The sequence below is a fragment of the Sciurus carolinensis genome, chromosome 10 (assembly GCF_902686445.1).
Source record: "Sciurus carolinensis chromosome 10, mSciCar1.2, whole genome shotgun sequence".
In the NCBI taxonomy this organism is placed as follows: Eukaryota; Metazoa; Chordata; class Mammalia; order Rodentia; family Sciuridae; genus Sciurus; species Sciurus carolinensis.
The window spans coordinates 51,377,460-51,399,329 of record NC_062222.1 but is presented as its reverse complement, the minus strand read 5'-3'; positions in this window follow the sequence as shown (position 1 = coordinate 51,399,329).

Sequence of the window (21,870 nt, the reverse complement as noted above, 5' to 3'; positions counted from 1 at the left end):
TTGTATTCCTGGTCATTTGGCTCTTTTTTTTTTTTTTTTTTTTTTGACACGACTTGATTTCTCCTTTATTTGGTTGTTCCTTTAGGGTAGTTCCTCCCTTTGCTGATTTACATCATTGTTTTTCATCTCTTCCTCATGGAATATTTTGCTGAGAATGTTCTGTAATGCCGGCTTTCTTTTTGTAAATTCTTTTAGCTTTTGTTTATCATGGAAGGGTTTTATTTCGTCGTCAAATCTGAACGTAAGTTTTGCTGGGTATAAGATTCTTGGTTGGCATCCATTTTCTTTCAGAGCTTGAAAAGTGTTATTCCTGGCCCTTCTAGCTTTTAGGGTCTGGTTTGAAAATCTTCTGATATCCATATTGGTTTTCCCCTGAATGTAATTTGATTCTTTTCTCTCGCAGCCTTTAAAATTCTGTCTTTATTTTGTATGTTAGGTATTTTCATTATAATGTGTCTTGGTGTGGGTTTATTGTAATTTTGTGTATTTGGAGTCCTATGAGCCTCTTGTACTTGATTTTCCATTTCATTCTTCAGATTTGGGAAATTTTCTGATATTATTTCATTGAATACATCGTTCATTCCTTTGGTTTGTTTCTCTAAGCCTTCCTCAATCCTGATATTTCTTAAATTTGGCCATTTCATGATATCCCATAGTTCTTGTAGATTCTGTTCATGATTTCATGATTTCTTACCATCTTCTCTGTTTGGTCAACTTTGTTTTCACTATTAAATATTTTGTCTTCAATATCTGATGTTCTGTCTTCCAGGTGTTCTATCCTATTGGTTATGCTTTCCATGGAGTTTTTAATTTGATTTATTATTTCCTTCATTTCAAGGATTTCTGTTCTTTTTTTTTTCAATATCTCTAACTCTTTTTTGAAATGATCTTTTGCTTCCTGTATTTGCTCTTTTAACTGTCGATTGGTGGGATCATTCAATGCCTGCATTTTCCCTTTCATCTCATCCTTCAATGCCTGCATTTGCTCTTTCATCTTTTTGTTTGCTTCCCTGATCATTTTGATTATGTACATTCTGAACTCCCTTTCTGACATTTCTTCTGCCATGCTGCCATTGGATTTTATTGATATACCATCTAGATTTGTTTGGGACATTTTCTTCCCTTGTTTTCTCATATTTTTCAGGTATCTACCCCTCAAATAGTGAAATTCTGTGATATTGCAGATTTCCTCTATTACTAATATTGTCTCTGTAGATTTCCAATAACTCACCTCTTAGCCTTCAGTAGCCTAAAGTCTTGGAGGAACTTGATATTGTGGTGCTCCACTAGGAAGCTGGCCTTCTGCGGGTGGTGGCCTTCAGGTGGGGTATATTCCCCGGTGGCTCTGAGTTGGTCCCGAGTCTCTTAATACCTCCTGTTTTTGGCTCCTGGGTCTTGTCAAAGGTCCTCTAGCCTCCTGTAGGTGTCTCAGGAAGGGAGCTGTCCTTCCAATGATGGTGGCCACACCCTCAGGAGTAATTCAAAATGCCTGCGCCAGCCTGTAAAGAAGCCTCTAGCTAACTCTGTGATGGTGACAAACCTCGGCATGGTGGTTGGGCGGGGTTGTTCAGTAATGGCATCTGTCTTTGGCCTGGTGGTTGGGCGGGTTGGCTACCCACTGCCCAGCTCCTCAAGGCAGGCGGGTTGGGTGCCCGCCTGCTACCTCCGCGGTGCTAGTGGCCTGACTCACCCAACAGCTCGCTCTGCGACTGCAACCAACCAGTGATGGCACCAACCTAGGTGCAGGGGTCAGGTGGGATCACTCAGTTATGTCTGTCTGTCCTTGGCCTGCTGACTGGGCAGGATAGCTGCCCACTGCCTACCTCTGTAGGTGGCCTGGCTCACCCGCCCACTTGCTCTATGACTGCTAATCTAATGAACTTCTGTTCTCCCCTTCCTGCTCCCATATTGTGTGTTAGCAACTTCATATCAGAGAGAACATTCAGTCTTTCGTTTTCAGGGATTGGATAATCTCACTTAGCATGAGAGTCTCCAGTTTCATCTATTTACTGGCAAATGCCATAATTTCATTCTTCTTTAATGCTGAGTAATAGTCCACTGTGTATATATACCATAATTTATGTATCCATTCATTTGTTGAAGGGCATCTAGGTTGGTTCCATAGTTTGGCTATTGTGAATTGTGCTGCTACAGACATTGACGTGGCCAAGTCACTGTAGTATGCTGATTTTAAGTCCTCTGGGTATATGCTGAGGAGTGGGATACCTGGGTCAAATGGTGATTCCATTCCAAGTTTTCTGAGGAATCTCCACACTGCTTTCCAGAGTGGCTGCACTAATTTGCAGCCCCACGAGCAATGTATGAGTGTACCTTTTTCCCCCACATTCTCACCAACATTTATTGTTACTTATATTCTTGATAATTGCCATTCTGATGGGGTGAGATGGAATCTCAGTGTAGTTTTAAGTTGAATTTCTCTAATTGCTAGAGATGTTGAACATTTTTTCATTTATTTGTTGACTGATCATATTTATTCTTCTGTAAAGTGCCTGTTCAGTTCCTTTGTCCATTTATTGATTGGGCTCTTTGTTTTGGGGGGGTTTTAAGTTTTTTGAGTTCTTTATATCAGAGTCGGCAGATTTGATGTGCAGGTGGCAGCGATTTTCTCCCATTCTCTAGGCTCTCTCTTCATGTTCTTGATTGTTTCCTTAGCTGTGAAGAAACTTTTTAGTTTGAATCCATCCCATTTATTGATTCCTGATTTTACTTCTGGCACTTTAGGAGTGTTATTGAAGAAGTCAGTTCCTAAGTCAACATGATGGAGAGTTGAACCTACATTTTCTTCTAGTAGGTGCAGATTCTCTGTAGACTTAAATTAATTCAATTAATGCAAGTCAAATTAAAATTCAGAGATCTTGATCAACAAAAATTAATGTACCTATGTTTTAGTCAGATTTTTTGCTGCTGTGACCAAAAGGCCTAACTAAAATAGAGGAGGAAAAGTTTAATTTGACGATCACAGTTTCAGAGGTCTCAGTCCCTAGACAACTGGCTCCATTCTTTGGGGCCCGAAGTGAGCCAGAACTTTATGGCAGAAGTGGTGGTACAGGAAAGCAGCTCAGCACGTCACACTAGGAAGCAGAGAGGGAGAGAGTGCCCCTCACCACCCACAAAATATAAACCCAAAGCCACATCCTAGCAACCCACTTCCTCCTGCCACACCCTACCTGCCTATAGTTACCAGTAAATCCCTATCAAGTGATTAATGCACTGATTAGGTTTAAGATTACCCTAACCCAATCATCTCACCTCTAACCTTTTTTATCATTTCTTTGGTTTCACTTTAACATTTTTAGTTGTTGTTTAATTCAGAAGATGGCATTAACTCCCTTAGATTAAGAACAGGAACCTAGCATGAGCCTCTGGTAGGCATCCACCTCAGGTCTTCTTTCTCTCCCCTCCTTCCATCCTTCCAGTGGTGTTACTGACTCACTTCTGGATGCCCAGACTTAAACGTTAAGTCCTACTTCCTAGTTCCTGTTTGATTTCATTCTTCTTCTGAATCAGAAGAGTTCTGAAGGCAAAGGCAACAATGGAAAATCTGCTGGCCATGGCGCAGATGAAGGCCAGGCTCCACCAGCCCTGGGATCACACAGAAGCAAGGAACCCCCAGTTTCCTGAGGGAACTTGAATGAGCTACAGGGATGATCTCACAGAATCTGTACTAGTAAGCATGGCTTCTACATGTCCAAGATGGAAAGGTCACTAACTCTGCACCCAGAACCATGAGTGTGTGTCTAGCATGAACATTCTCTGGGAGTCTAGCTCGATAGACCCTGTCATACAAAGAGGTTTTGGGGTTTTTTGTTTGTTTGTTTGTTTTGTTTTGTTTTATACCAGGGATTGAACCCAATGGCACTCAACCACTGAGCTACATCTGCAGCCCATTTTATTTCTTATTTTGAGATAGGGTCTCGCAAGATTGCTTACAGCCTCATTAAGTTGTCGAGGCTGTCTTCCAACCTGCAATTCTCCTACCTCAGCCTCCAGAGTTTCTGGGATTACAGGTGGAGGCCACCATGCTGGACCTTTCTTCACTTTTTTAACTGCTATGGATTCATTTAAAGTTGCAACATCCATCCACATATATGTGCCCAAGTAGTTATATCACACTAGGAATTTTTGCTTAAGAAAGTATCATATTATTGAGCCACTACAGAAATATTGTGAAAATCTATTTCCCAGAAAACTTTACTTATGTAAAAATATCAAATATCTGCTAAAGTAATCCATACCACATTTTATAATTACCTATCAGAAAGCATGATTGTTTTTGAGCTGTTGACTGGTGATTCTGGCAGAAGATGACAGGTTATTCATCAAGTCCATTACCTTTCCTTCCTGATATCCAGTTACATTTCCCATTCTCCTTTGCAGTTAGGTGTTGTCATGTGACCCTGCTTTGGCTATGAAAATTGAATGACCAAAAAACTTTTCTGCATAATTCTCTGTCTCTCAATTCTACCAAGTAGTCTATATGAAAATGCTTAGGACAAGCCTGGAAGTCATACATTAAAAATGATAAAGCTTCCTGAAATTTCTCTATCTATATGATTGCCTTCTATATTACTCATTATCTCTCCCCATCAATAGGATTTTAGAGAAGTTAAAAATAAATGCTATTCTTTTCAACCATTGAGATATCAGGGTTTACTTACTATAGCAACCAATGTGAATTACTACAATGGCAGAAATTTAAAGAACCATTTCTATTGATTACCATCCATCTTTTTTTCTACTAATGTTGTTATGTGGGTGACAAATTCATTGTTTCTGAGAGTTAGACCAACAGAATTTTCAATGAAATTTACCTCTTACATGGGATATTATGGGGATTAATGCAATATTTTTATAAATTTTTCAAGGATCCTTGAGATAATGCCTTCATATAAAGCAAAATAATAATAGTAATTTTATTACATACTATAATTTTAATGAATAAAACTGCAAAAAATAAATACATATAGCAGTCTCTAGAAACAATTGTTTCTCTGAAGTAAATACTGTGAATATATAAGAATAATTTCATGGAACATATTAAGATAGCACTTAACACAATCTATCCATCTTTTTCTCTTTTTCTCTTCATAGTTCTGAAACTAAAATGCTTATAAAACACTAATGATTATCTTTGGTAACAATAAAAACGTATCCTTTCTTTTCATAATCCAACCAGTTTTACTTATAAAAGCAGCAGAAACTTTGAGCACTGATTTACCTACTATCTATCCACAAAAAGTAGACAATTTCCTGTTCTGACCTTGTCTCCTAGGTTAAAAATGTTTTCAATTTATCAGAATATACTTTCCAAGGGCCGATGGACTCTCATGTTCAGGATTTCCATTTTCATGCCAGAGCCACCAAAATGAGACATATATCATGATAAAATCTATCTTCTGAACAGTTATGAAAAGCACAAAATGTATTGTTTATACAACCAAAGCACTTTGCTGCTTTTAGGCCTTTGTTCCTTCTGGTCCCTCCATTTCGTAAAACATTTATTCCTTTCTGTGGATCAATAGGTTCCTCATATCTCAAAGAGAACTCCTTTGCTCTCTAAAACCTGTCTCAGTTGGATTTCATTTCTCTTTCTGTGCTCTCTGGAGAGCTTACAATCACTCTGTGTCCTATCTTCCTGCTAAGGTAACTTTAAGAACCATAGGGAAATAACTGATAAGTTACGTGTGAACACAAGATCTACATGAATAACATCCAAGTTCAGGACCACCAATGGTCACGTTGGTTGTGCCAGTGTTAACCTCCAGGGGGCACCATACACATAGGTTATAAAGTAGATTGGTAGGTAATGTACAATTCCATGTAACTCTCTGGGGCCCAGGACCATAATCTTTACTTCTGTGGCAGTCTGAGTTCCTGTGCTTTTCACTCACTCCATGAATATAATTGAAATCTCTTTTTTTTATTTTCTGCCAACTAGAATCACTACACCCCTGAAAATATTTCCATTAATCTACTCTTTGACTACAGTTCCTGTTTTTCTTTTCCAGTGTCCTCATTCCTTTATTCTTACTAAGTATGTTCTTAAGACTCTCAAGACTTTTATCTTTCTATCTTCCTCATTTCCACTTCTATTAGCCACTTCCTGGCCTCAGTTTATTTCTTACCTAGTCTAGACTCCTGTTCTGTCACCTCAGAAACACTGTCAACAGCTGCAAACTCTTTCACTCCATGTTTTCATATCAAGGACTTTCACGACCCACTAAACATGAATCAAGTCTCTGCTGTGTGACTCTTCAGTTAGGTTCAGTCCTTTCCAACATGAATTCTGCTGAATGCCTTATAAAAATCAGGCACAAATGAGTGATTTTGCTGTGTCTAAGTGAATGCCCACAAGGAAAATAATCAGAGAACATTAATATCACAAGAAAGAGGAATTCTTGCGGTACTGGGGATCAAACTCAGGGCCTTGTGCTTGCAAGGCAAGCACTCTACCACTGAGCTATCTCCCCAGCCCAAGAAAGAGGAATTCACATGAGCTATAAATTCATTAAAGATGATAATCTCAGTTAAGGAAAATCCAGAAGTTGGGTGCACTGCATATGTAGAGACTCTTGCCTCCTCTGAGCTCTTGGTGAATTCAGAAATTGTTTGCTCATTCATAGAGACCTCCTTTCCCAGTTTGCCACAAAATAACTCCAACCCCATCCATCCTTCTCCAAATTAACCCCTGGCTGGCCTTACTCACCAGACATCATTACTTCCTACTTCACAGAGAAAATTGAGGTCTTCGTCCATACATTCCCTCAATTCATCACTCTAAACCTTATAAATTAATCTATTTTTGCCCCATGCTGCTTTAGTTTTTGTTTCATAGAAAGACTTGTTGCTTCTCATATTTAAAACCAAACTCTCCCATCATGCTGTGCTCTCAACTTCTCCTATGTCTTTTAGAAACTTTGCTTCATTAACAATCTGTCTTTCTCTATTAGCTTCTTCCTTTCTGAATAAAAATCTAACCAAAATAATATCACTCTTTAAAAGGAAAAAATACTAAATCTTTTATCTGCCTCTAATATAACCTATCACCTTTCATCCTTTTCAACCTTTTGTTTAAAAAAAAGAAAAGAAAGTCTGCTCCTGCCTTAGCCTTCTGAGTCACAGAAATTTCAGGCATGTGCCACTACACCCAGCTCTTTATTTATTAGTTCATTATAATTGTACATGATATTAGGGTTCATTTTGACATAATTATGCAAACATGGAATATAATATTCTCTAATTCAATCCCCGGTATTTTCCATTTCCTTCTCTCCCTCCCTCTCCCTATTCCCTTTCCTCAGTCTGCTGATCTTTCTTCTATTTGTGTGTTTTTTTTTTTTAATTAGTGTCTTGGGAATATACATAAACATGAGATTCACTGTGGTGTACTCATATATGTACATAGGAAAGTTTGGTCACATTAATTCCACCATTCTTCCCTTTTCCTGTCCCTTCTCTCTCCATCTTCCTCTACTCCACTGATCTTTCTTCTGTTTTTGTGGAATACCTCCCTTTTCTTTTCTTTCGTTTTCTTTGTTTATTTCTTTCTTTTCCTTTATTTTGATCTAGCTTCTACATATGAGAGAAAACATTTATGGCAGAATCAATACTACCAAAATAACCATACTACCAAAAGCATTATACAGATTCAATGTAATCCCCATCAAAATACCAATGACATTCTTCTCAAAACAGCAACACAAAAGTTCCAAAATTCATTTGGAAAAAATAAGAGATCCAGAAGAGTCAAAGAAATCATGAAGAAGAAAAGTGATGCAGGAGGACTTAGTATACCAAACCTCAACTACAGAGCTATCATAACTAAAAGAGAACAGTATTGGCAGCAAAACAAACATGAAGATCAGTGAAATACAATAGAAGATACACAGACAAACTCACATAAATATAGTTAAATGATACTAAATAAAGGGACCAAAAGCACATGTTGGAGAAAAACAACCATTTAAACAAATGGTGCTGAGAAAACTGGAAACCCAGATGTATAGGAATATAACTTGATCCCTATTCCTCACCCTGCACAAAAGGCTAATCAAAATGGATCAAAGACCTAGGAAATAGATCACAAATTCTTCATCTGCTGAAAGGAAATGTAGGTTCAACACTTCAACATGTTGTCACAGACATCTACTTCCTTAACCACACTCTTAAAGCACAAAAAATAATACTGAGAATCAGTAAGTGGGATACCATCAAGTTAAAAAGCTTCTGCACTGTAAAGGGAACAATTAAGAGTGTGAAGAGAGAGCCCACAGAATGGGATATCTTTGACACCTGCTCCTCAGGGGATTAATATCCAGAATAGTGAACTAAAAATTTAAAACATACATACAAATAACTCAATTAATAAACAAGGAAAAGAACTAAAGAGACACTTCTCAAAAGAAGAAATATAGATAGTCAATAAATACATGAAAAACTGTTCAACATCTCTAGGAATCAAGGAAATGTATCTCACATCTATTAGGGTGGCAATTATTAAAAATACAAATAATAATAAATGTTGGCAAGGATTTAGGGGAAAAGGTACACTCATACATTATTAATGGGATTCCATATTAGTTCAACCACTCTGGAAGGTAGTTTGGAGATGCCTCAAAAAACTAGGAATGGAACCACCATATGACCCAGTTAGTCCTCTCCTCAGTATGTATCTAAAAGATCTAAAATCAGTATCCTATAGGGATACAGTTACATCAATGTTTATAGCAGCCAATTCACAATAACCAAGCTATGGAATCCACCTAGGTGCCCATCAACAGATGAATAAAGAAAATGAGGTATATATACACAATGGAATCTCATGGCATTTACTGGTAAATGAATGGAACTGGAGAACATCATGCTAAGTGAAATAAACCAGACCCAGAAAGTCAAAGGTTGAAAGTTTTCTTTCACTTCGTGTCTTTAGCCATGCTATCTAGTCCTGCTCACAACATGGTCCCAGACTATTTGTTCACATCTCAGCACCACTCCCGCTCCCATCTAAGCCTGTGAAATCATTTTCAAGAACCTCTTTCTCTAAGTGATCTAGGTTAAAATTTTTTAATGAGAGAAACTCAAGTGAGAATTAGACTGAAGTGAAGCTGATGCTGCATTCTTTAGAAACAAAGAACATATGAGAGACATGAAGAGCTGAGAGTCATCACAGCTTTCAGGGAAGCCCTTAAGACCCATCTCCTACTCCCCACAGATTGAGACAGTTTCTGGGAGTTTCCCACAAATTATTGTGACATATAACAACTTCCAGACATGTAACAGTTTTCAAGATAGATCTGCCTTAAGGTTTTAAATGGAGATCTTCAGGGTTAATTTCTCTGACCTATGAGTAACAACTCCCTTTATCATTAATGTCAGTTGCCCTAAGTTCTGCTTCTTCAACTTTTCAACAAGTTTTGTAAATTCCTAATTATATATTAAACCTATACTGCACAGAATACAGAGAATGGTGTATTTTCCCTGAATGAATGCTGAGGAAATATACTCAACATCCCCCTGAGTCTGTTCTAGCAAGTATCACCAATAATCTCCAAATTTCTCACACCTAGTACCTGTCTCACACCTAGTTTGATCTCTTTGAAATTGTTGCCAGTGTTGATAGTTGCTTCCTTGAATCGTCCCACTGTTCTGGAACTTTAATACTATTAGAAGAGATATTCATAGATATAATAATATGTATATACATATATAATGTATAAATGTATATATATATATATATAAAATGAGATATTCTGTAAAAAGTCATAGACTTCTATTAAGTATAGAGAAAAAGCAACTGGATTTCTTATGGCAAATTATTATGAAGGACTCCTTATGAATTATAGCTCCACAAATTTTATAAGTATATTGAATTATTCTGGAGCCTCCAAGCAGTACCTCTTGGACAGTACTGCCATATATAATGGCTTTTCCACCTCGTCCCTTACTACTTATATCCACAAAATGATATTCTTGATTCTCTCTCCTCCATGTATTTATGTTTCTGAATAAGTTCGTAAGTAAGGACCAAAGGAAAAAAGTGAGTAAAATTTATTTTACATGAGTAAATCCCAGAGTTTTCAGGTTCTAAGGTCTTATCTGAACCCAAAGGCAAAGATCTTCACATTTTCCACCATTAAGTAATCTAGAAAGTAGTATCAATTGTATACATGTTTATAGAATAGTCATTCACAACTACTACTTAAAGGAAAAGCACTGAAATAAAATATTTGTATATTTATGCAAAAAATCTTAGTAGATTGGACACTTTAGGAAATCTAGGGCAAGATTCTCAACTAGTTTGTAATGCAATATATTAATAGATAAGACAGTGACAATTAATTTAGTGTTTAAGAGTCACTCTCCCATAATAGTTTGACTATAGTGATAGTCCACAAGCCGTCAATATAAATAGAAAATTACCATAATTTTACAAAATCTAGGTCAACATCATATAGATACACTAAAGGTAACCTAGCCCATTCGGTCAATATCTTAACTCTAGATGAGATGTGAAATCCATAATACTGAGAAATCAAAATAAATTTCTAAAATAGAAGCAACTGTAAGATGTCTTAAGTCTCCCAAGGTAGATTCAGATGGGTACAATAGACTTAAGAAAAAAATTGTTGCAAATAAACAAGAATTCAAGTATGACAGTCATTTTGGTTGATTACATCATAGACTGAATTTAGAAAGTCCATGATGTTGCCATAGAAATTATTTTGGCTTAAATGTAGTCATAGATATTATTTAAGTACAGCTTAAATTAATCAAATACAGGGGTACGAGGCTGTAAACATTTAAAAACCTAAAGGAAAATTTATTCTACTTACCTAGAAGAATTAGGAAGAGTGATAAGAAAGGGGAAAATATATAAACTAATCCACTTAACTGAACTGAATATTTTCCAACTGAATTATACATGCTTTGAAATCCATTGAGAACAATATGAACTCCAAAATTCTAGTCCATCCAACTCTAACTAGTGGAAATAGAATCATGAACTCTCTAATGCCTATTTTTAGTTTTTAAAGCTCAAGTGAAAGAATTAGTCTTTATACAGATTTTCTGGCATATAGTGGATGCCTAAAAAGTGTTTATTACCTGGGCTGGGGTTGTGGCTCAGTGGTAGCGCACTTGCCTAGCATGTGTGAGGCACTGGGTTCAATTCTCAGCACCACAAATAAATAAATGAATAAAATAAAGGTCTATCAACATCTAAATAACATTTTTAAAAAGTATTTATTATCTAAATGGAAGAAATAGCTCAGAACTCAGCAATGCTATAGTGACGAGACCCAACAAATAGTATTCCATATTATTTGTTTCTAAACCAGTTAAAAAATAACAGAGAGTAAAGAAATAGGAAACAATATAGCTATTGCCTATAACACTGAACAACTTGAGAAGGGAGAATGGAACTTATAACTGTAGCACAGCTGGTTTCCTACTGGAAAACCCAGATTTCAACAGACACCAACCTGGGCACAGACCAAACTAGGACACCAGGGACCTTCTCATGGGAGCCTGCATTTCTAAACTTGACCAGGTGGAGAAGCAGAACAGAAAGCACAATCTCTGTAAACAGATAGGGGCCCAGAGAGAAAGAGAAGTGACTAAGTTAGCATACTGTACTTATTCTTTCAAAATTTATCAATCATATAACCAATCTACTCTGTCCTAGAAGCAGCATATGAAGATGAGAACAGAGACACACTTGTGTGAAAGGAATACCACTCACGTGAAAAGAATCATAGAATTGTGAAAAAATATCATCTCCAAGCCAATTGTGGGAAGACTTGTGTTATAATCAATTAAGCAAGAGATTGGGCAATATATTCTTAAGAGAATTTAAGAAATTAAATCAGAGTACTTTCAGTAATTAATTTAAGATGTGCCTATTGATATGTACTAGATCCAGAAATTCTTGTAGATGCTGGGGTTATGAGGATGAAGAAGGTTTCTATCCTTATATGGCTTATAGTCCCTAAGGAAAACATCAATTGAATCAAAACTTCTGATCCAGAATAATATTAGAGGATGTAGAAAATACTCTAGAAACTTACAGGTAAAATATTTAACCTTGAGAAACTGAAAAATTCTACCCAAAGGACTTAACATTAAAGCAGAAACAGAAAGCCAAAGTATAGGTAAGAATTAGCTAAAGAAACTGAAGAAAGTGTTTCTTAGGCAAACAGGTAGAAAATTGGCAGAGAACAAAAAGAGAGTTGTGTGGTTAGCAAAACAAAAGAAGTTCAGAAAGGCTAGAATGTAGTGTGAAGATGAAAGAAGATAGTGACTTTGTTAAAGAAATAAACAAGAAAGAGCAATGTTCAGGTTAGTATTTTAGAAAAATCATCATAGCTTCAGAATGAAAGAATTGCAAAATGAATCTAGAGCCACTACTTGCAGTATTTAAGTGAAAAGAATTGAAGCAAAGGCAAAATGACATACGTTGGTACATTTTTTTATACAGTTCTCAGAAGAATATACAAATGGAAATGTCCAGTAACCACTTCAATATATGGGTACCAAATTTATGAAAATGAGTTGGGTAGGAAATAGACATTGGCAATCAATGGCATATAAATGGTACCTCAAACTGTAACCATTTTTAAGTGAATTAATTTAGCAGTGTACATTCAACAAACAGCATTATTAAATACTAAATAACAGTTACTTACAACATCCAATGTCTGTGATAGGAACTCTGAACTGTGTTTGTTGGTGATTTTGGTTTTGTTTTTTATTTTTCCTTGTACTGGAGACTTAACCCAGGGGTTCTTTACTGGTGAGCTAAGTACCCAGCCCTTTTTGTTTTATGTTTTGAGAATGAGTAGCTTAGGGCTTCACTAGTTTGCTGAGTCTGGTCTTAAACTTAGGATCCTTCTGTCTCAGCCTCCTGAGCCTCTGGTATTACATGTGAGCCAACAGGCCAGGGTAAACTTTTCATAGCTTTCATTTACATAAGGAATCACATTCCTTTAAGCCACGTATAAAAAGTCTACATAAATAAATATTTTCTATTTTGTATACTGTGTTATAGCTATAAATCCAACCTAAACAATATCTATACTTTTCATGTCAAATGAAAATGAGAGAAAGAGCAAAAGAGATTATTGGAAAAATAGTGAGCTTTGTCATAAAGGAATTCTGTCCCAGATGTTGGAAAAAGAAAAAGGAAGAATTATTTTGAATATTCTTTAAACAATTATAGACAGAAGTCTTAAGATTGATCATTAAGATATTTTTATTTTCTTAGGTGGTTTAGATATGTTTCATTACTTCATAGCAAAGAAAAATTCATGAATAACTATCCAAAATATTTGGAATGTAATATCTGGATGTTTAAATATCAAAATATTCCTTTAGACATAACTTAGAGTTCTCAAAAGTAATAGAAAATATTCACTTTTGTATTCTAATGAAAGCTTGAAAACACCAACAGGAAAAGTGAAAAAAATGCATCTCATGAAATATCTCCAGCTGTTATCACTCTTGTTCAATATTGAAGACGTGTCCATAGTGTATAAGGTGTTAAGCTTAACACATTCATAGCAGTTACAGAGTTGAGTTCCAGGATTTTCATTTTACTATATACATGAAGAAACAAGTGCAATGTCTATGTAAATTTACTTTTTAAATCTACTCTTATATTTTGGTTTTATTTCCAACTCAATTTAGTTTGACCAAACAATGCCTAAAGACTGCAGCCCACTATGTATTTTTTCAGAATGCTGAGTAAACACTTTAAAGAGGTTATGCTTTAACATATAGGAGCCCCATCCCACCTGCCCAACCTCTTCACCAGTGACAGCTGAGACCATCAGTGCAAACGCTCACCCCTATCCAAAAGCAGCTATTTCATAAGATAGCCCGAAATCCGTAACCCAGACACTCTCTCACACACACTGCAAATGAGCAGGGACAGTCACACTGTCTCCAGAAACTAAGCTGAAAAATAAATAGAAAATGAGGTATTGGGAACCTAAGAGGGGAAAAAAGATGCTAAGGAGAAACCCTGAGTGGGGAATATAATCGTTGCTGACAGTCAAAGATAGGATAAGTCACAAAGATTATTTAGAAGATGCTATGAGACAATGCTTTTTTCTCATATTTTTTCTTCTGTTTTTTTTGTTTGTTGTTTTTACTATACACAGAGTAGAAGGAATGTGTTGGTAATAGTGAGTAGAAATACACAGACACAGTAAGAAAGAGGGCACAGGGAGAACTACTGAAGTCACTGTAACAGCAGAACTACAGGAAGGATGTGCAGGACTGCTACTACACATCCTAAGTTCCCAGCACTGTGGTGGATCAAGAACTAACCTTAGTTGTGCAATGGTGTATTTTGGTGTATTTCAATTTCTCTATCTAGGACCACAATGAATGTTTTGTGCTTTAATAGCCTATATCTGGTGTCACGGTGGCCTGGAGAAAGGAGCAGCTTTGTGAGATTCATACATCTGTCCAGCTGCCCCCATGACTCGCCTACCATGGCTTCCTCCTTATCTCCACTCTTCCTTTGCTGATTTGATCTCTCTTGAAGTCAAAAGAACACAATTTAAAGGGAATTTATTCTAGTTTTCCCTTGTGTATAAAATATGAATTGTGCTAGTTCAGCTCTAAGATTATTACAAGTGTTATTATCTACTATTTCATGTAATTTTCCCAGTAAGATCCTTTATCAGAGTTTAATTATTTTTTTAGTATATCACAGGCTACTAGAAGAAACAGCAGATTTCAAAGAAGGAGGAGGCAGATATTAAAATATTGAAAGATTTGTTTTAAACTTTCAAATAACATAGCTTTATTTAACAAAGCAAGTATGATTTTGCAACTATAGAAATAACCTGTAATTTTAAAACCATGTTTAATTTTAAGTATTTTGTGTTATTTCATGTGAAACAAAGAAAATAAAAATAAAAATAACAAAACCTCCAATTGTCTATGCAAAAAACAAAATTAGGACTTCAGATGTGTAGTTGAATTTTATTTTTAAAATTAGTACCTTCCACATGTTTCTGCAAATCCATTTTAATTATGGTGACCACTGACTAGTTCTTCCATTCATTCTTCATTTATGAAGTACCTAATAGGATCCTTAACACTCTTGATTTTCAGAGATGCAAAATGTGAAAAGTCATTGCCTTAGTCTGTTTTGTGTTTGCTAAAACAAAATACCTGAAGCTGGTACTTTGTAAAGAAATAAAATTTAGCTCATATTTCTGGAACTTGAAAAGCATAGTGCTGGCATGTGCTTGGTTCTGGTGAGAGCCTCATGGCAGATATCATTGCAACAGCAGAAGCAAATGCAAGAGTGGTATGTGGCACATGCTAAAGAGGGTTTCAGGGGAGGTTCAAAGTCCAGTTATAACAGCCCATTCTCTTAGGAATTAATCCAGTCTCACAAACCTTGACCTCTTCCCTTAAGTCAACATTAATGCATTCATGAGGGTAGAGCCTCTATCATCCAATTATCTTTCACTAGGCTCCAGGTATTGAAGTTTCTGCCACCTCAGTACTGCCACACTGGGGGCCAAGTTGCCAGCACATGAACCTTTGGGGGTACACCTAAGCTATATTCAAACCATAGCAGTGATGACCTCTGCTTTTCAACTAATTAAAAGTTGAGAGTGAAAACAAATTCTATGTTACGTGCTATGACAAAGGGGAGGACACTTCCAGGAGAGCAATGAGAAACCATGCTTACCCCTGCTGAGAAGGATGGGGAAGTTTCTGCAGAGAAGGCAGCATCTATGCTGAAAGAGGCCAGTCCATTATAAGCGTTGGAAGGATCAGTATTCCAGATGGAGGGAACGGTGATGAGAAGGTTCTCCTCAGGGTGGTCATAAAAAGAATGTCATTTGATCAGAACACCATGAAAAAAAAAAAAATCTCGATTTTTGCTGAAAGCCAGGAGTTATCTTTATTTTTAGACTTCCAATGTTCCTTTTTGACCTGTTCTTTTACCAAGTTTTAGAGAACATGCTTTGCTATACTTTTTCCCCTCCTCATTATGAGACTCTAGCTTGCAAAAGACTTATGTTGTTCACATTGATGCCTCAAATCAGAAATGATCTGACTACCAGAACTGATAATATTGGTAAATGTATTCTATGAGCACATGGACTTAAGATATATGACTGTTCCACATGGTTATATCTCTCAGCTTGCAAAAGCTTGCTTGAACATTAAAATGAAGTTTCTAGTTAGAAAAAAAAAATCATGTAATTTTTTTCAGATCTCAGACCTATTCTGTTTTCATAGAGATGATGTAATCCTGCATGGATCTGCTAACTCCAGGAAGCAGGAGAGTTCTATATTTGTATTTTAGACTTATTTCAATTCTATTCTTTAAAGACATATAAAATAAATACATATATAATTATTTTAAATATTTATTTAGATAAAAATTGTCATTATCTGAAGAATAAATGATAAAAAAATAAAAGTCTCAATCTCTTCCCTTAAACAGTACCTAATCTAAGAAAGACAAAAAAAAAAAAAAAGTATAATAAAGTAAAGGTTATGGGAGAGTTCACAGTGTAATGGAAGCACATAGGATTGGTGTCAAGGCCATATTTGGTGTTTAAGGATCAAGAAATGCTTTTTGGAGAAGATAACATCTAACTTGAGCTTCAAAGAAGAGAAGATAGTCAGGTAAGGGGAAAGTCAGAGGCATTTTAGGCAAGAGAACAGCTGTGAAAAGAAATCAGTTACTGAGAAAAAGCAGACTTCTTGGGTGGAGGCCAAGAACTACAGCCCTCCTGACAAACATTTCCAATTCTCAGGGGGAAATGATTTAAAAATTAAAGGGACATAAAATAAATAAATTTCAGTAAATTTTTAACATTAACATGTGTGAATTTTTTATCAATAAGATGAAAACATTAATATGCTGTGCACTTAAATAATAACATAACATTTTAAAGTAACCCTGTATATCACTGCACTTCATTTAGTAATATAATGTCACTTTTATTCTGCTATTTTGTATATGTAATACATGTACATAATAATTACAAAAGGACAAAAATAAAAATTGTTTTACTGTCTCCCAGTGTCCCCAGAGATTACAAATATTCAGTTTCCTGTGTATTCTTCCAAAGATATTATATGTATTCACAAGCACATACATTTCTGCACATAGATACAATAGGAGAACTTTTATTTCCCATGCTTAAAATATATTTTGGAAAACGCTCTGGACTACTTCAATGTATTTTTCTCTTTTAATATTTTGAATTAATTTTAAACCCAGAAAAGTTGCAAAACTATTATAAGAATTTATGTCTCTCATCACACTTTTTATAATATCAACATCTTAAACAATATGATTACTAAAAATAGAAAATAAACATTCTTACAATGTTAAATCATAAACATAACTCTAATTTTAGCAAAATTCCCACTAATGTCCTTACTCTGTGTTCTACCCAAGATCCCACAGTGCACTGGTCTTTACTACACTTTGAATAATAAATGTTCCTCACAGGCCCTCTTGTGGGAGGCTTGGTCCCAACCTGTATCTCTAGGTAGAGATATGAAACCTTTCTTCAAGTTATAGGGAGAGTGCTTTTGAAAGTGATTGTGGGACTCTGGTCTCTTCTTGCTTGCTTGCTTTTGCTTAGGCCTTCTGAAAGGTTCTGTTCCTCTATGCATTCCTGCTATGATACACTTTTCCCCACACCACTAGAAGCCTAAAAGCAATGAGTTGGCCCAATCATGAACTGCAACTACCAAAACTGAGTCAAAGAAACCTGTTCTCTGTATAAGTTAATGGTCTCAGATATTTGTTATAGTAATGGGAAACTGGATCACACAGCCTTCCAGTCTCCAACAATGCCTGTTTTTCCTTGTTTTTCATGGCCTTGATATTAAAGAGTACTGGTCAGTTATTTAGTAGAATTTTCCTCAATGTGGCTTTATCTAATGTTTTACAATGAGATTACATATTTCTGGAATGAAGTGACAGAAATAATGGCTCTAGGGATGCTATGAGAAATGATTAGTTCCAAGACTGGGATAGGGACAATACCAGGTAAGCCTGGGATAGTTGATGATGGTGTAGGAAGATAAGAAAAATGCTTCAAAAATATAGGCCCTAGCTGGGGGCTCTGGCACATGCCTGGCATCCCAGAAGCTCAGGAAGACAAGGCAGGAGCATGATGAGTTCAAAGCCAGCCTCAGCAATGGTGAGGTGCTAAGCAACTCAGTAAGACTCTGACTCTAAATAAAATACAGAAAATAGGGCTGGGGATGTGCTCAGTGGTCGAGTGCCCCTGAGTTCAATCCCCAGTAAACCTCCATCCCAAAAATATATAGGCCTTGTTGAAAGAACACAGGAATCAATGGGACCTATGACCTAAAGACCAAATGATCAGAGTTCAATCAGTCTGAACAAAAAATAATGATGGTGCTGGATTTTAACCTATAAAATAAAATATTAATGTACATACACTGATATAAATAAATAAATAAATACTGGAGAAAGAATGCCTCTTGCAATAAAATTCCACTTAATGGATTAGAAGATGAAAAGTAAGAGTCAATCTTAGGCAAACAAGACAGTAGCAACTAATGCAGACAAGATTCACCAACGCATGATAAAATCAGTGGGCAAAGGTTTGAAGATAAACAGCACTTGCCTACTCTCAAAGCAACTACTACTAGAGATTATTAACTACAAAGAAAAAATAATTTTATAGTTAAGAAATTTGACACACACCAACATGCCCATGTGATCAAGGTAAACACATTTGTTAAGAAGGCATGTGAACTGCTTGATGTGATGCATGGGAAAACATGATATTATCATTTGATTTTAATAGAGAGCATATTCATGAGGTTTATAGGCTTAAAAATATAAATTTTTAATGTACACATATATAGTAAAAGTGTTTATGCTTCTATTAATAGTCTTACAAATACATTATTTCTAACATATAAAAGTATGTTGAGAATATTTTTCCAGAAGCAAATTGCTAGATTGAAATGTATAACCAAATTGCCCTCCATACAGATTATTCCAGCATACATTCAAAACAATATTCCATGGTCTCAACTACAGACTGTGTTACTGAGCATTTGAACTTTCATTGGTTTTATGGATGATCATGTTTCAGTATAGTTTTAATTTATATACATTCTAGTGTACATTTATGAAGCATTTATACTTCATTACCTGTAAACAATTTGTTCATATCCTTTTTTTATTATAGCAATTGACTCTTTTAATTTGGGGGAACTTGTGATGTATTAGGAAGATGAGCACTCTCTCTATAAAATGACTTGCAGATATGCTGTCTCATAGAAAATTATTTAAATAGCACATATTCACAGGCAGTGAATCCAGATGAAGAATCATTGTACACATAAATTTTGAGTAGTTAGACTATTTATACACTTGCTTTAGCAATAAAATATAGATGTTTTATACCAAAATGCAGTTCAAACTCTCTTAGAAATTGATCTTTGAAAAGTCATAGGCCAAAAAAAAAAAAAAAATTGAGCTATGATCCAGTACCCTTTGCAGGTTAAATAAAATAATCCATGAAAATACTCAAACTTGGAGTGAAGATGACCAAAGCCAGAAAAGCAATAGTTGGAAAACCACTACTAACTCACAGCAGTGATGACCCACTGATGGAAACCACTTCTCAAAACGTGGGCATTCTACGTGCATGTGCACATGTGCTGTGGTGACAAGACTTTGAATAAGATACTAAATTAGTATCTCCAGTAAATTCTAGAGTGTTGTAATTTTGCTTTATGGCAATCACATATTAATACTTCGAGAAGTCAAAATGAACATTTAAAAATGAAAAGTTTATGAACCTGTAATTTTTTCAATAGTAAAAAATGAAGAAAGAGCTTGCGATGTTGGATTAAGTCAAAACCTAAGAGAAGGATGTTCTCTTACACCCCACCACTGCACAGCGTTCAGGAATGGAGAAAGAAGAACAAGATGAGTCAGGAAGATGGACAGGAACCAGGTCATTAAATTCTTTATAGACCACACCGAGGACTTGGAATTTTATCTTAGAGAGAAAGAGAGTCAGTGAAGCATTTTAAGCAGAATGAATATATACTTAAGAGTTTGGGGATACAGCAGCATCTCTATCTGCTTCAGTGAAGATATAAAAAGGGATGGGAGCACAGTTGGGAGTGCAGAGGCTGGTGACCCAAAGGCTCTGTTTCAATCTGCAAGAGAAATGACAAGTGTCTGCATAAAGTGTATGTCAATGGAATATCGTATAGAGAAGTGAGGCATCTTATGGGGCAGAATTGACAGGACTTCATACAGACTAGATATAAGAAAGTCAAAGATGACTTGAATTGTGTAGATGTTGCCAGCCAAGACCAGGATGGAGAATTCAAGATAAAGAGTGTGTTGGCTCTGTTTGCCTGAGGGATGACCAAGGGGATTAACCCAGCTGATGTTTGCTCTGTAGTTCAGGAATCAGTCCTGGGTCTCCAAAGAGGTGAATACTCATCAACATGGAGATAGAGCTAATCAGAAACAACAATGAAAGATGGTTAAAAGAAGGAACAACAACTCCAGGAGCCCAGAGAGTCAAAACTCTGCATTTAAGAGAGAGATTTAGAAAGGAGGATGAAAAAATATTACCTCATTCATAACTCTCCACAAATGTCCCCTTCCCAGTAAAGTCTTCCTTGCCATCTCAAGTAGCTCCCAGACCTTCTTCAATATTACATGTTTTATTGTTTTTGGAGCACTTACAATATTTGAAAAGACCTTATTTACTACTTGCTTGTTTATTGCCAGCTTTCCATGATGAAAATGTGAGTTTCCTGAACTCAAGGAGTACTTTTTTTTTGTCTTATTGAGTATTCTATTCCCTATTCCTGGAAAAAATGTCTTGCCATAGTTGCCATTCAAATATTTAAATAATTTACACAAGTCAATCTTCCTCTTTACCCATCAAAATAATTTCTTCTTTTATGTTCTCTTATTATATATAAGTTGTGTATTTGCTGTCACTCGTTTCACAGTTTCTAAATATAATTATTTATCTTTGACACTGCTGCCAGAAGCTAAGTTACCATAGGATCTATTTATGTTTATATATTCCCATTCTATCCAATATTAATAAACATACACCACACACACTAACACCACCACCAAAAACATATGAATCAATAAACACTCATTGAAAAAAACATTTAAGGACACAAAAGCAGAAAAGAGATACATAAAAGGAATGGGAATAGGTGGACTTGACTAAAGTAGAGACGGTACCCAAGGAAGAAAAGTGAAACACAAGTGTGAAAAGAAAAGGGTTAATGAGGATTCTAGACCTGACTAATTTTTGTGTAGGTAATTAAAATTTTTTAAAGAAAATACTAGAAGAATATTTTAAAGCTGGAAAAAATGGATTAATGACACTATATCCAAAATACAAGAATCATTATGTTTCTGAGTTTCAGCTTAACAAATATTTTTTGAATTGATAAATTAATCAAATAATTGTGTTATAGCATTGGTATGTAGGTGACTCTTCAGTGCACACTGTAATCAGACTCGCACTGGCTCAGCATATACGACCACTGGTGTCATATTATTACAGCTAATTAATTTTGAAAGACAGATTGCTCAGCAAAAACCTAATTTATTTTGTAAGTAAAAAATGAATCCAAACTTTCAAACACTCTTGAGCACTTTGACAATTACTAATAGAAGGCAATAGTTTCCTTGAAAGTTTGGTCTTACTCTATTATACAAAAAAAAAAATTAACTACCCTAAGTTTCCAAAGTTTAGTGATTTGTTATAGGTCAATAATAACAAAAAAGATTTTAATTTGGCACCTATGAGCTCAATGACA